General features: G+C 44.6%; 1 non-coding gene across 1 annotated transcript; it reads left to right on the forward strand.

Moving 5' to 3' along the window:
* The first annotated feature begins 9,208 nt into the window (after positions 1–9,208).
* Positions 9,209–9,282, forward strand: TRNAW-CCA (transfer RNA tryptophan (anticodon CCA)). Its single transcript has one exon. It is a non-coding gene; the product is annotated as a tRNA-Trp (tRNA).
* The last annotated feature ends 1,413 nt before the right edge of the window (positions 9,283–10,695 follow it).

Here is a 10,695-nt window from a genome sequence, read left to right on the forward strand (position 1 = left end):
ACAATGGACTTAAGGAAGCCCACTCTCGTTCTTTGGACCAACTTCTGACCGAACAAAATGAGTCACTCTTTTTCACATACACCAGGAGAAAAGGTTACGATAGCAAGCCCCTCCCCGGCCAGAGAGCCTCTAGGACAAGGGGGCGGCGGTCAACCATCCACTCTCAAGATTCATATGGATCAATCGATGCGTCCTCCAGTTCGCTAAGTAGACTCACTCTATCGAGTGGCAACAAAGGCTGGAACTATTCCTGCCAAAAACAAGGGACCTACTTCTCATCCTAGGAGTTAGCAGGTATGAAAGAGTCCCCTCTCTCTCTCCAAGTTTCGACTACTAAGTAGCACTTCTGCTATTCGATAATAGAATGGATTCTGGTCAAGCTGAAAAAGCCCACTATTATTAGTAAGCTAGCGCGCCCCCTTATCAAAGTCGACGTTTCTCGCTTGTTAGCCGACCTTTTTGGATATTTGAAGAAGGCAGGTTTGGAACCCTATCCAAGGGCAAGGTGCTGGTCTCGATCTCGCTTGGTGGTGCCCTTCCCTTCTCGATGATTGATTGTTGACTCAACATGGATTTTGTGCTTGAGTTGTGGGGCCCTCCCTCCATCTATCGAGTCAAGTAATTCGCTATCGGCAATTTGTCTGTCCTCATGCCATGCTTCTTCTTTCTCCGAATCGGTTCCTAGTGTCAGTCAATCAAGATTCGCCATCAAGAGAGGGTTAGGTTAAGCCAAGCCAGCTGGTCTCGTCATTCACTTCCCCCGTCCATGATAACGGGAGTACGCATCAGCACATATCGAACGAAAAAAGCGCGAATCCTGGATTCTCTTCCTTAATCAGAATGTCGAGCAATTTCTCCCTATTAATTCGGTCAAAGTCTCCACGGGACCCTCTACGCGGAGGTGCACCATTTGATAGGAGCAAAGACCAGATTGTACATGTCCTTGAAGGCTGCATTCATGGCAATCATCACTAGTTTCTCCCTCATTTCTTCTTTTTTCTCTTGAATTAAGGGCTATCCATTGAGTAAAGGGAGGTTTTGCTACAGTGATTCGGGCGGTTGGTGTCCTCTTCCTCTTTGAGAGTTGCAGGTCTTTCTGCATGAGTGGTAGCTCACAAACTCCTCGTACACGAGTCTTAGTCGTTGCGCAGCGATCTGTTTCCCGGCTTCGGCGATGATGATTGGTTTCATCCATCCTTGACCCTAATGAAATGGAGTATTCCAGTCAGTCAAGCAGTTTGGGTTCTCGGCAAGTTCCCGTTCGCCTGCTCGCTCCCTCATAGTCCATTAGTGGGTAGGGTGGTAAACTGATAGATAGGGCGCACGCCTCCTCTTCAGACGTGTCCTCGACAACTTGGCGGTTGGTTGTTCGGTCTCCACTTTTGGGGGCAGAAGTGCTTGGTCGCTGGGGTTTCTTCCTTTTCCTCAACCAAAACGAAAAAGGTTGTTTGCGTCAGCCTGGTCTAAGATTTGGTTATGAGCTAGCTAGACAAAGAAAGATGGATTGAAGGTCAGATAGATTGGAGTGAAAGTGGCATAGGACCTTCGATCGACCATGGGACGTATTCTACCCTTACCGAATTCATTCTATGGAAGGGTTACGTAAAAAGCTCCTTCTCATGTATCTTGCATTTCTTTGGTTTTTGGAAGTTCTAGAATGTTGTCTTTTGATTTCCTTTGTTGGGAAGCCCCCTTTGATTAATGATCGTTCCGTGCAGCTTGCTACTCCCCGAGGCCAGGGACGGGGTCGAACCGTCATTCCAGGATTTGCAGTCCGATACATTTCCATTATGTTACCTAGCCAAACCCCCCAACTCATGTGCCAAAGTCAAACGGTTGTTCTTCCTTCCTTCCCCGCTCCCTCTTTTTCTAGATATGCGGTGGCAGGAGGAGCACTCTAGATGACCGGCGGCGGGTTACCATAGAAGAGGGGACAACTTCTTTCTCCCTTGCTCCATTTTCCTTTGATGATTGAAAGTAGCAAGCCACTCCACTACTAGTTAGTACAGAGGCCAGATAGATAGAAGGTAGCTCATCCAGCCTAGCGAGCAGATCCATTGTTTATGCGGCAGTGCAATGCAGCTGAAAAAGGTAAGCTCCTTTTTTTGATTTATTAGTAAGGGTATAGGTTGGGGAAAACTCCAAAACTAGGGTTCCAAAAAGCTGACCTTAGAAAGGATATCCGTTTTCGAAAAGGGAACCCCTACCTACGAGACCCCTAAACTACAAGCTAGCGCGCAACGACTTTTCCACCATTGTTGCTTGCAGCTTGCAGGCTCAAAAATCTCTCTTTTCTTCTCCATGTCTCCATTTGATTCGCTTCTTCTTTCGCGCAAGCGCTTGGTTTGCTTGCCCCTTGTTGTCTTGCATTTTGTGATCTGGAGCTTCAGTTTGCCTTTTGCGTCTCGCCGCGATCCGACGTGGATTTTCGATTGAAATGTTAGCTCCAGGGTTTGGGCGGCCCATCTGGTGGGGGCAGCTATCACTGTTGGAAGCCCCTGCGAATGGCTGCTCCCCGTCCGCGTATCTCACACTCCCCGGATTTTGGCTTTCATCTTTCATTTGCCTTTCCAGCATTTTTCTTTCGAGATATAGGTCGGCTTCGTGCATCTCGATGTTTGACGGGGGTGCTCCTGAGGTATGCCCTTCCGGTGGGTTGTTCTCTTCTCTGTCTTTTCCATCCAGTGCCCACACTGCGTCAGAAAATCTGCGTCTTCGATCTCTCTTCGCAACGTAATATATCAGTCTCTTTCTCTCGGCCGGCATCTGTCTTTTAAGTCATTGATTTCATATCAAGAAGCGGTGTTCACTATTAAGTTAAGCCTACATACGCCCATTCCTTTCAAGCTTGATTCCGCCCTTAGACTTGTTACGCTGTTCGACTGAACTCGTTGGCTCTGCGCTCTATTCGGTCGGAACCCGGTTCGATAACCTTCTCTCATAGATTCCCTGTTGAGTTATGGAGTCTGCTCCCTGTATTTATAGCTTGGTCAATGGCTATATCCGGTAAAGCTATATTTGGTAAAGCCATATATGGTAAAACTATATCCGGTAAAGCTATATATGGTACATAGCTATATATAGTAGATGGTTAAATCTGGTAAAGCTATATTTAGTAGACTGAACCATATATATATCCCGTCCAGTAAAGCTTTGAAATGTACTTTTCTATTCTCTGTACTCTCTCTCTCTTGTTGTACATACCTGAAGTCATCAATACAAAATTCTTTTAGCCAGAGTTCTCCTTGCAACTTTTCTCTATCCTTTTTTTCTTTGTGTTCATCTAGATCGAGCGTGTGCGTTGTTGTGCGATCCTAACAACTGGTATCGATCCTAACATTCCCTTCACCAAGTCATCGCCAGCAATCTGCTCTTATCCCTTAGTTCCTTTCTTGTCTTGCCCAAAAACTTTCTGTATTCTCATTGGTGAAAGACTCTCCCGCGGCAAGGTTTTACACATAGGGGAACTTTCTCTCGCTTGCCGTTAGTCCGTCTAGTGCCTTTCGGTTGTGGCCCGCCCCGTGGGTTAACTTGGGTTAGATTTTGGAGTCTAGAAGGCTTGTATTCTTTCAAAAGGTCAGCCATTCTTCTCCCATTAGGCTTGATAATCCTTTTATATGATCTTTGTTCCTTCTCTCTTCCAGTTCTCTCTCTCCCTAGACTAGATTTGACAGGGGCGGGGAATACCATTCTATTCTATCAATAAGAAGAAGAAAGTAGCAATTCCGTTTCCAATGGTTTGAGCTTGGAAGCAACCTACTATCTATCGATAGGCGAGAACAGACAGCTATGTTATTGGTAGCTTCGCCTATCTATTCTATTCTATTATGGCCGGCTTGGAGACAGAAGAGTAAGACCATCATCCCTGGCTAGGTACGATCATAGCTTGATTCATTCGTTGAACCTTGGGGATAACCATTAGCATTGAGGTCAATCACCACACCACCCATATAAGAAATACGACATTCCATTCCTTCCGCGAGAGTGCATGGTCAACACACACCTAACCTAAAGCGCATACGTTCCGCTTGCAGCCAATCCAACCACAACCTAACTAAACTAGCACGAGATTCTACAACCGAAACTACTGGTAGTCTTGATTGAGGGGACTCCTCCTATCTATAATAGTTACCAGTACTGAACAAGCGAGTCATCGGTCCGGAGAAAGAAAAGGAACTCGCTTAACTCGCTAGGCCTTCGGAACAAAGAAAGGTGATTCTGTTCATGCTTCAGACGATCTGGCTACTAATTATAGATGATACTAGAATATTCAAAACGAGATGAAAGGCGAACCTATAGAGAGGCCTATTTTAGCGCGTTTACAAAGGTAACCGGTTGGTTGGTTAGGTGGACTTTGACTTTTAAAATGGTTGGATCGGGAATGAAAAACGTCTTCTAACGCCCTTTGGCTAAGATCTTTTTTAGATCAGCAGCAATGAATGTCTTGTGTATCTATGAAGAAAGATTTCTCCCCGCGTTTAGACCCTGAATGCCATACCTTGCTTCAGGCGATTCTCTCGCGAATCGCACATAGTTCCGTTTGCCCGAGGAATGTCTGTGATCCACTCGGTATAGTGCTGGATTTCATGGCCGACGTCTAACCGGCACGAGCCGACATGAAAGGAGTTCCCCGCGAAGCATTTTTCTTTCGTCCTCGGACGTTCTGTTCAATTTTGGCGCTTGCTTTCTGATGTCCGGAACCCTCACGATTGATTGGGAAAAAGAGCGAAAGCGAGAAAGATGGATTGTTATCCGAAATCGATAGGAATTCCCCAGGGATTGCCTGCCTTCTAATAGATGTTCTGTCTTTCAAACATCCAATCCCATGCTAATAAGAAAATCGAGCGATTGCTAGTCAGCTTTCATTTTTGGAAATAGAAAGGTAGGGGCTGAGGCTCTTCAGGCTTTACAACCTGTGCTTCAATTAGGGAATGGCATGGATCGATCACGTGGTTCTGCAGCGTCCTCCAACTTGCTGTCTGCTCCCTTTCACTTTCTTTGCTGGACAGGAAGATGCGAATTGCAAGGGCCTTCCCACCACACGAAGTTCAAACCTCGCCGGAGAGAGAGAAGCGAATTGAACCCCGGTCTCAAATCCCTTCGCAATCGAAGGTGAAAGCGGGAAAAAGACGACTCAACCTTTTTTGTCAGCCGACTTGTTAGGAGTAGGGGCTTTCTCGCCATACGCACCCAGACAGACAGACATTACACCAATTGTGGCTGGCCCAACAGTTTCCAGAATGCCGTTGTCAGTTGATCCGGCTTATGCGAGGCATTCGCGTAGCTCCGAGTGCATTGGATCTCTTCGCTCGACGTCTCGGGTCGCTTGTAAACCGCAGTTTCATCGGGCAGTGGCTTATTTCTAACACCCCCTTACTAGATTAAACAAATAAATCTCCATCCATTAAATGAATAAACTTCTCCCTCCCGAACCAAGGGTTATTCAATGGTTCGTTGCTAAGCCTATCTCAATGATGTTCAAAATCGGGAAAATCGTGCTAATTTCATACGAGTCAGTAAGATGCTAAGGTATTTCCTTCTTGATTTTTCTTTGTTAAAGACCTATCTATCATTGAACTATTAGTGGGTTTGGGTCTGTGCTCCGGCTGTGCAAGATGGTGGAGATGCTGTTGTGCTTTCGCCGTAGTCTTTCTATTTGATTGTTGTGGTTGTGTGTTTCGAGATTGAATTGCCGCGAGGCTACCTGATTATGCGGGAATCCCTAGTTTTCCTCTCTGAGGTTGATTGAATCTCTCCTTATCGGATTGTAGGTCTGCTTCACATGGATCTCCCGCCTCGTTTGAGTGCTGCTTTTTTCTGATCTTCATCCGGCTAAATTTCTCATTGTAATTTCTTTCATTATCTTAAACTTGATAGTGAAGGTTTCGTACTGGGCTTTTTTTTTTCTTCTTCTTCTTCTTCTTCTTTTCTTTTTCGGTATGCCGCTCCGCGATCAAGGAGCGAAAGAACCAACAAGTGGGCTGTGGTGATGTCAGAATTTGCACCTATTTGTATCTATTTAGTGATCAGTCTGCTAGTTTCTTTGATCCCACTCGGTCTTCCTTTTCCATTTGCTTCCAATAGTTCAACCTATCCAAAAAAATTGTCGGCCTATGAATGTGGTTTCGATCCTTCCGGTGATGCCAGAAGTCGTTTCGATATACGATTTTATCTTATTTCCATTTTATTTATTATCCTTGATCCGGAAGTCACCTTTTCTTTTCCTTGGGCAGTACCTCTCAACAAGATTGATCTGTTTGGATCTTGGTCCATGATGGCCTTTTTATTTATTTTGACGATTGGTTTCTCTATGAATGGAAAAGGGGTGCTTTGGATCGGGAGTAATCATTAACTAGTGAGAGGGCAAAAAGAGGGGGGAAGGACAAAGGAAAGAGCGATGCCCACATTAAATCAATTGATTCGTCATGGTAGAGAAGAAAAACGGCGCACGGACCATACTCGAGCTTCGGATCAATGTCCCCAGAAGCAAGGAGTACGCCCCCGTCTTTCAACGAGAACACCGAAAAAACCTAATTCAGCTCCACGTAAGATAGCCAAAGTACGGTTGAGAAATCGACATGATATATTTGCTCACATTCCGGGCGAAGGTCATAATTTGCAGGAACATTCTATGGTCTTAATAAAAGGAGGTAGAGTGAAAGATTCGCCAGGTGTGAAATCCCATTGTATTCGAGGAGTCAAGGATTTGCTGGGAATTCCGGATTGAAGAAGAGGAAGATCTAAATATGGTGCAGAAAAACCTAAATCGATATGAATGGAAGATGCCTCTTTCACTTCTTTTTCTCGGGCAGTCGAGGGAAAGGGAACAACCACAATGTTACGCCCCAAAATAGAATCGAACTATACGGTGCCCTTATGAATGACCTCTCATGGAGTCTGCTACACTAGCCAAGAAAGAGTGTATTAGACTCTATTTGCCCCTGTGAGTGTAGGAAGAATAAAAAAAAAGATAGGCAACTAAGAAATACTTGCTCGTTCAACAATGAAGTTGACCACTTCTTAGTCTTGCTACACTACACGAGACGAGGGGTGAAGTTGAAGCAGACACGGTGTTCAGTCGACTGAAGAAATGATTCACCATACCATATGGAAATTAGAAAAAAAGGAGAAAAGGGTCTCCCCCAGGTGGCTCCCGCATGGTAACGACTTCAAACTCAAACAAAGAACATTCTTCTCCAAGGCATGAGTCAAAGAAAATGCTGTATCTATCTAATGCAAGACCCGTCGATAAGCTAAGGCTACGAGCGAATCATCAGGTCTGCCCGGTTGGGCTCAACCTTAGAGAATTGAGTGAACAGGAAACGGAGGACTTTCGCCGGCTAATCTCTTCCAAGGAGTATCGGGGAGTGGAACGGCAAATGAACCTTTTTGAGGCTCGGGCCGAAGAGCTAAAGCAAAAGGCCGCCGAGCTCGTTCTACCTCGTTCCATTCCAGTGGATGAAGAGTCAGACGTGGGTGGGGCTGCCAATCAATGTTCTCTTGGAGAAGAAAGAAAGAAGAGAAGAGGCGACCTCAGATTCCTCCCCAGGGCGATGAAGGCGATTGAGAATGGCAAAAGCCGCTTTTATAAAGTCTTCCTCCCTCCTTGAACTCAAAGGCAAAGGATTAACGAGAAGGCTACTTGCGGACAATTCCACAGCGTAGAGCTTCAATCAATAGGCCATTTAAGTCTGATTTTCTCCTCAGCAATGCCCACTCCCATGACTTTCTGGACCAAGCCAACCGGCGATTTCCGACAAACAAGTCTTTCCGCATTTTTCGAGCAAGAAGCGGAACTACAATCAAGCTTTCTTTATCTTTATGGATAACCAATCCATTTTCAAATATAGTTGGGAGACTCTCCCCAAGAAATGGGTCAAAAAAAGAAAGATCGGAACATGGGAATAGATTGGATACCAATACGGACTACCTATTTCAATTGTTGTGCTTTCTCAAATTGCATACCTATACAAGGGTTCAAGTTTCGATCGATATTTGCGGAGTTGATTATCCCTCTCGAAAATGCAGATTTGCAGTGGTCTATAATTTACTGAGTACTCGGTATAACTCACGCATTCGTGTACAAACCCATGCAGACGAAGTAACACGAATATCTCTGGTAGTCTGTCTATTTCCATCAGCCGGCCGGTGGGAGCGAGAAGTTTGGGATATGTTTGGTGTTTCTTCCATCAATCATCTAGATCTACGCCGTATATCAACAGATTATGGTTTCAAGGGGCATCCATTACGAAAAGATCTTCGTCTGAGTGGATATGTGGAAGTACGCTATGATGATCTAGAGAAACGTGTGGTTTCTGAACCCATTGAGATGACCCAAGAATTTCGCTATTTCGATTTTGCTAGTCCTTGGGAACAACGTAGCGACAGATAATTCAGAATAAGAATAGGTCCAGTCCAGCCAGGGGACTAATCAATAGGAAATGATATTTGCTGCTTTGTCAGAATAAAAAGAAGGAGGAGGAAATGAAAGAGTTTCGCGGGAATTGTCTTGATCCTCGGATATCATTGAGAAAAGAAATAGGAATCAGTGTTATCGAACGATTTCCTTCAATTATGCACAGTATGGAATGAGTCAAAAATCCTGCAACAAGTCTCGATACAAAACGAACAGGGTTTTTGTCTTTCTTTCGGTTGAATTGATAGCAGACAGAAGAGCCTTAATATACATACACAAGGGCTACCGCGCTTTACTAAGAGTTGAGAAAGGAGAGGGGAGAAGATGTGAGACTGTAAAGGAGAAGAGGGGACTGCTAAATGTGTAGTATAGATAGTAAGTAATAGGCTGCTACTCTAGGCTCGCTTCGCTTCTTCAAGCTCCGCCCCTTATTTCAGCGCTAACGCGCCAACTATTTAGTATTTTGTAAAGCAAGCAACCTTACAAGAATAAAAAGAAGGAGGAAATCACGATTTGGAAAACAGGGCAGGGATGGGATAGATTCTTTACAATGACCACTGTAGACCAATTGAAAGAAAGGGATGTAGCGCAGCTTGGTAGTTTAGTTTTGGGTACAAAATGTCACTGGTTCCAATCCTCTCATTCCGACCTATTACTTCTCCTCTGGGCAGTAACAAGGGATTCATTGAGATCGATTCAAATTGGACATACAAAATCTTTCATTCTTCAAGCTCTTTCACATGGGTACAAAAATCATCCTTTTCTTTATAGTCGTATCTACTTGAATAAAAAGCGCTCTTAGTTCAGTTCGGTAGAACCTGGGTCTCCAAAACCCGATGTCGTAGGTTCAAATCCTACAGAGCATGATTCCCTGATTGAACGAGGTAAAGCAGCTTCAATTCCATTGCCTGGACTATTACTGATTGATTGAACAAGGTAAATAGGCTGTATGAGAATCAGGTCAAGCTTTGGAACCTATTGATAAATAGGTTGATCTCCTGGACTGATTGAACTCGGTCTCTTTTCTCATTCACCTATTCTTTATGGTCTTACACACAATTCCATTGCCTTCTCCCCTCTCCAACTCTCAGTCAAGTCAAGCTGCTTCGTTCCTCTTTGCTCCCTATCTAGTCTAGTTCTATTCTAGTAAGGCTTTGATTTACGAGGTTCTGAATACTGCCTGCATTTCTGACTTAATGGATTCACTAATGGATGAGGGGTAGCGTGGGAAATTCCTGAATCGAGAGAGAACGTTGATCAATATTCAGGAAGAGATCGAGGATCCTGATCTTTGTCAACACAAGACTCGGAGCCCCCTGCTCAAACAAAAAAGCCTGAGGAATTGAAAATGCCTTTCGGATTTCTTCTCGTAGAGGGTCACTCATTTCCCATTCGAGATAGGTGGGAGCTATTCTGAAGCCGTCAGAGGCGGAAGCGGCAAATACCTTCTACCGAGTTCCCCAACACTTAGCTTAGTAGCTTAACTCTTTCGACTGGCGTGACGCTGCTGGATGCTTCTGATCAATAGGAAGAGGAGGCAAAACAAGTTATGATGAGCATCTATTTGACTCGATCATTTCCAAGATCTAATTCTAGTTTTTTCTTACGTAGTGGAAACGCCTTACAATCTGAAGTTTTACGCTTAAGGGAAGAAATGTTCTTCGTGGAAGCAGGACCTGGGACCCCCAGAATTTGTATGCAAGATGAGCCTACAGGAGTGCCAATCAACCGAGCCGCCAGGTTTGAGAATAAGGTGGGATCCCTGGATCTAGTGGCCGGTGAATCACTGATCAAATAGCCTATTTTAGAGAGATTCTTCATCGATCTAGTGGCCGGCGAATCACTGATCAAAGAGCGAGCAGCCGCTGGGTTTAATGATTTGGTGGGATCCACAGATGTAGTGGCTGGTGAATCGCTTTTTATTCTTCCACGAAGATTCAGACAAAACCGAGCTTTGATGGAACTGAACAAGATTTGGCAAACGAATACAAAAGTCAAAGGCTTTATTATTGAGAAAGTCAAAGGAGGTTATTCAGTAGCCATCGCGGGTTTCATTACTTTTCTTCCATTCCGGCCTCTCGTAAGTCAAAGGATATCGAATGAGAGATTCACCATTGAGAGCATTAACCCAAAAACAATGAATATTGTTGTGTTCTAAGAGTGAGTGGCGGATCAAATAAGAACTTGTCGGTCGAGCTGCTGAGCTCCGGAACCCATTTCTTCTTGAACTGTAACTGTAAACGAAGAAATAGAAAAAGAAAGAAGAGAATGAAAGGAGA

The sequence above is a fragment of the Cucurbita pepo genome, chromosome 5, assembly GCF_057944985.1.
Source record: "Cucurbita pepo subsp. pepo isolate OVF chromosome 5, ASM5794498v1, whole genome shotgun sequence".
Taxonomy (NCBI): domain Eukaryota; kingdom Viridiplantae; phylum Streptophyta; class Magnoliopsida; order Cucurbitales; family Cucurbitaceae; genus Cucurbita; species Cucurbita pepo.